At 30.5% G+C, this 5,667-nt stretch overlaps 1 long non-coding RNA gene across 1 annotated transcript; it reads right to left on the reverse strand.

Moving 5' to 3' along the window:
- Positions 1 to 1,896: 1,896 nt before the first annotated feature.
- LOC134682179 (uncharacterized) lies at positions 1,897 to 3,975 on the reverse strand. Its single transcript, XR_010100819.1, has 4 exons — positions 3,939 to 3,975; positions 3,293 to 3,331; positions 2,752 to 2,790; positions 1,897 to 1,937 (listed from the first exon to the last, which is right to left on the reverse strand). It is a non-coding gene; the product is annotated as an uncharacterized LOC134682179 (long non-coding RNA).
- Positions 3,976 to 5,667: the final 1,692 nt, after the last annotated feature.

Raw genomic sequence — 5,667 nt, forward strand, 5'->3', positions numbered from 1 at the left:
GAAGTATTAGTTTATCAATAATGTTTCCAGACATTAAAGGAAACTTTCCTATTAGTAGAAAGGTGAAATTATAATCATAGAACTTGAATCTTCTTTCCATTAAAATATATAAGACTAATTAAACAAAATTATTCCTGTTTTATAATTCTGTACCAAAGTATAACATTTGTAAAAGAAATAAAAAAGCTATACAAGTAAATTATAATTGGTAAATAATGTTTTAATAGATACATACACTCCATTTGCAACTACTGGATTTGTGTCTCTGCGAACTCTACAAAATAAAAATAAAACATAATGCGCGTCACAAAGAATAATTCACATACCTAGCGTAATCATTTAAGTAGTCCAATTTCGCGATGTTATTTAAAACTCAAAGTTAAGTTAACCTGTATCCTTCCATATGCTTTACCGGTTAAAAGCTTTAAAGTTGTTTATACACATCACGAACATTAATATTCAAATGGCAAAATATATCGATTGTGCAATTTTATTGTTCCCCATTTCGAAAAGATTTAATTTCTTTCTGATAGTTTTAGTGCAATTATCTCTACTTTTCTGTGTCAATTTTTTTTAAATCCAGCTGGATGAAGAAGAGTATCCATAGGTGTGTGTCGAATCTACGGATAAAAGTTATTACTGCATACATACTGTCGGGCATTTCATTTCATGATGAATATTGCAGCAACCCTTGCAAAAGTGTGGCAGATCAGCGGTAAAATTTGCTACGAATAATTATCGATATTAGAAGATGTGGTATGTGTGTCAAAAAGACAACTCTTCATCAAAGTCACAATATATAAAAGTTAACCATTATGTCTTGAAATAAGGGAAGAGGTGGATAAAAAATCTTTATAATAAACTGTGTCTGTTGATAAATATATGTATCACTATACGTACTTGTTGATTTCTGTATATGGGTTGTCTTCCGAAACCGGACTAAAACAATGAATATAAACTTTAAAGCTTCCAGAACATTTTGACTGAACTCAGTACATACAGTAGTATGATAGGTAAATCATTCTTATATTTGAACTTCAACTGATGAACAGGTATGTGCTTGTAATGGAAATTACAAAAGGAAACCAATGTAACAGAAGGTCTTCAGTGACTTGAGTTCATAATTTTATATAGGTTTATATGTTCTACCATATTGTTTCAGTGAAGTTGTTCATTGAATATCTTTTGCCCTTTTAATTTAGTTTGATTGTGTCTTATACGAAATCAGAACGGATTGTGACATATTAACAAAGTGTGCATTTGCATAGTGGGTGATTTCTCTATAAAAGAATTCTGTTTAGTTGTTTGTATGGATGAAACATCGATGTATATCAATTCCTGAATATGAAAAGCCGTTAACTACTGTTGACTTTACATTTTGAATGACCGGTCACCCCTGTTATACATGTAATACATGTTATAAAATATTAGATGCATGACATTGTTATATGTAATGTGTGTTAACAGATAAATCCTATTGTCTAAAAACGGATTGCTGTATACTAGTATTGCACCTCAATGATTATATTGCATGTTCAAACTTATTGGATTTAACCGCGTTCGACCCAAACAGTTTATAAAAGGGCTAATATTGGTCGAATATGTCAATGGACAAATGGAAAAATCCAGACTCACAGTTGTTGGAATTTAAATTTGTCGATAAACTGTACAATTGTTTTTATGTTCATGTTACAATGAAATAAACATAGTTTTAAAAGATTTGAACAACACATCATATTTACCCACTGATAAATACAAGAACCAAACAATTTCAAGATTTTAGACACAAAAGTCTTTTTTAAAATGATCCTAAATTAATCGCCTTTTTTATATGGTATGGTTGTTCATATACATTTAATGAAGAAAAATGTTGTATTCGTATATAAAATGTTGGATATACTTACTGTTCCGTTACAGGACTTGGTTCTGTTCTTGGACTTGAAAAGTAATAAGATATATATATATTAAGTTGTTTGATATAAACCGTTCATTATATTAAAAGTCAAATTACGTTGTTTTCATGTCGATTGAAAAATCTTTAGACCAATCCTGAGCAGTATATATGTACTACGTGATTCTAATTTTCAAATTTCTGACGAATGAACTGAAATTATATGTTGCTGAGAACTTTGCGGGTTGTAGTTTCTTGATGTCTTTTATTCCCTTTTTCATATTAAGAAAGCACTAAAATTGATCTAACACATCAGTACAATGATTATATAAGGCGTCGACTATAGTTTAAGGTGATTGCCGTATTCATATCTATTATTGTGCATTTCATTTTAATGGTTTAAGATGATTTTGTATATTGAAATACTATTTTTTTACTGATGCAAGTCATGGATCTTAATTGGGACACTCAAACCAGTCCGTCAGGCTCGCTTTTCTGAGAAGATGAAAACCAATAAAAATATAAAAAAAAAAAGATTTTATTACTGCCATACTTGACTATTGTCAATTGTCGACCAAACAAAAAGGGACCTACACAATAATAAAAAACCGTGTAGTTGTTGGTATTTTTTTTTTACAAATAACACAACCGGTAATAAAACAATCCAAAAGAGACTGATGCATGCGAGCTGGCAAATCTCCAATCAAAAGTGTTTAAAGTTCTGTTTTGTAATAAGCATTAAGTTAATCTTGATGTTCTGACTAATGCAACCGATACTTTGTCTTTAATGCAAAATTAAGAATGCCAAGGACCATGTCTTTTTTCATAATTTGTAATCATTGCTTAGAAAATATGTATACCCTCCATTTGGAATCGCAGGATAGTTATCTCTTGGATCTCTACAAAAAAAACACCATTTATGCATTTAGTTAGTCGATATATTTCTTGATTTTCAAAAAAACGAAATCCTCATTCGCAATGTTCATATGAAGAGTTTTAGCTTTAGAAGTACAAGTGATTATTTTTCTTTTCTATTCTTTTACCTCTTTTGCAAATAGTAGAACGATGCACAAATTTACTGAAGAGATCAAATTCGTGCAATTTAGTGTCAAAGATTATCAAACTATTGTTTTCCCTTTTTTTATTTAATTTGTTGCATTTATCTCTTAAGTTTTGTATTCTTTAGTTGAAAGGAATGATCAAGGGTTCAAATGGCAATTCCACTGATAAAGCTAGCCCTCATTTAGTTTGTACTTGATGAGTCTTTCACTCAAAAATATAAATACCGCAAGAAGTATCATAATATAAAATACAATGAGTTCGGATAAGAAGAGATGTTACATATTATAAGGATGTGTCGAGAATTTCAAATAATGTTCATTTATACATATCTATAATTACTTATTGATTTCTGAATACAGGTAGTCTTCTGACATGGGACTAAAAGAAAAGATACTAATTCAACATGTAATTAGAAATTAAGAAAATAAAAACAAAAACAAAAAAGACCGAGTAACTGTATTTTGTATCACAATGAGAACATTTAGTAAATAATTAGATTTGTGATATTTTATATTTGCTATCCGCTGTGGCATTTATGAAGCAAATCTTTTAAAAAGGTAGATCCATTTTTTTCCATTTAAATTGGACGCGGAATCTTTTCACCTTTTCTAGTCATATATGAAAAAATCGATTAGGTATCTTTTTGGGTTATATATATATAAAACGTACTTTGATTTTTTTTATGTAGTATATCGGAAAATACATTGAGGGTACACACTTGGCTGGTGATGATCTTTATATATATTTCAGTATTAATACCTTTACTTTGTATCGTTCCTGATTTATCCTAGAACTTTTTGTCCATTGTCTTTAACGCTATATTGTTTTTGTTATGTTTTTGTGTATTTAGTTTTTTTTATTATTTTTCCATGTGTTATACGTTTACCTTTCGAAACTAAAGCTTAGATGTTTTAATTAGGTGTGTGTTTTGATCGTGCAATAACAAATACATTAAAGTTATCTTATGTCGGAGCTAGAAACATACTTGTCTGTCTCCATTAAAGGGTTATGATATCTTCCCATTCTGGAAAGAAACAACATTTTTCTTATCTTTTTTTTTTCTTGACCTCTTGAAACATAACGAATCATACAAAGGTTAACAACCTAATGTCAGCATTATTAAAGATGAATTCTCGAAAATTAAACACGTTATTAAGCAACACACGATAAGAACATTATGTGAATACATGACAACCTCAATATTTATGCATAGTTTAACTAAAATCAAAATCCAAAGAGTTATTTCACACGACGATGTGAAACGTATATTTTTTTTTTGCAAAAGTGTATGGGTACAAAAGGCAAATTATCAGATTTTAGACCGTAATCCACATTAACATTAAATAAAGTTTTACGAGAATGTGTTCAGTTGAAAGTGAAAAACTCTAATTTGGCATTAAAATAAGAAAGATCACATCGTGAGGAACATGTATACTAAATTTGAAGTTAATTGGAATTCAACTTCATCAAAAACTACCATTAAAAATCTTTAACCAAAAACTTTAACATCAAGCGGAACGAAATGACGAACGGATGAACGAACGGAATCACAGACCAGAAAACCTAGTGCAACTCTGCTATCGTAGGTGGGGCTTAAAAAGATAATAACTTTTTTGTCATCTAAATGACATTTGTAATGGCCTTGCATATGTTCAGGACTCCTCCTTTAGTCTTGTTGGTTGATGTCTGAGTAACTTATACCTTGCATATCTTTTTCATGATTGAATAAAGCAATTATCGTAACTCTTAATGTGTGCCATTTGTATTAATTTAAGCATGACTTGAATTCCAATTACAAATAACTTATACGTTATTGGTATTTTAAGTATGTAAAATGGTTGATATATTATACGTTTTTAATATATACAGTTATTTTACAATACATACGTTGCATATAGTGGTAGTATGCTGCGCTGTGTCCTTAATCTGTGAAACAAAATGTATGTGTTGATTTTCAATATACACACACCGTATATTTATAAAAGAAATACTATACATGATTCATGAACGATTTGGTTTCATTACAGTGAACACGTTTTTATTGTTATAATCGTAATCCCGTCTTCTGTAATTTTCCTAGATTTGGACATCACTGAATAAGATCTAGACCTATCACCGAATTCGAACTAACCATAAACATGCACAATTAATTAGAAGAGAAATATTGGTTTGCAAGAGATTATTAAAAGTTGATGATAGGTTCCGTTTGGTCTTTCATTGGGGTCAAAGATTGTTTGTGTCTTTTCAAGATATTATCAAGATGCTTAATTTCTTGATTGACAACATATTTGTTACGTTCGGAGGACGTGTTTTTCAACAGACTGTCGGCATCCCAATGGGAACAAACTGTGCCCCTCTACTTGCTGACTTGTTTCTTTATTATTATGAGGCTGACTTCATGCAGGAACTTCTTAGGAAGAAAGATAAGAAGTTAGCAATATCCTTTAACTCTACTTTCCGCTATATAGATGACGTTCTTTCACTAAACAATTCAAAATTTGGTGACTATGTGGATCGCATCTATCCCATCGAATTGGAGATAAAGGATACTACAGATACAGTTAAGTCGGCTTCATATCTTGACTTACATCTAGAAATTGACAATGAGGGTCGGTTGAAGACAAAACTTTACGACAAAAGAGATGATTTCAGCTTTCCAATTGTGAACTTTCCATTTCTAAGTAGCAACATTCCAGCAGCACCTGCATACGGGG

This window comes from Mytilus trossulus, chromosome 8 (genome assembly GCF_036588685.1).
Source record: "Mytilus trossulus isolate FHL-02 chromosome 8, PNRI_Mtr1.1.1.hap1, whole genome shotgun sequence".
NCBI classification, from domain to species: domain Eukaryota; kingdom Metazoa; phylum Mollusca; class Bivalvia; order Mytilida; family Mytilidae; genus Mytilus; species Mytilus trossulus.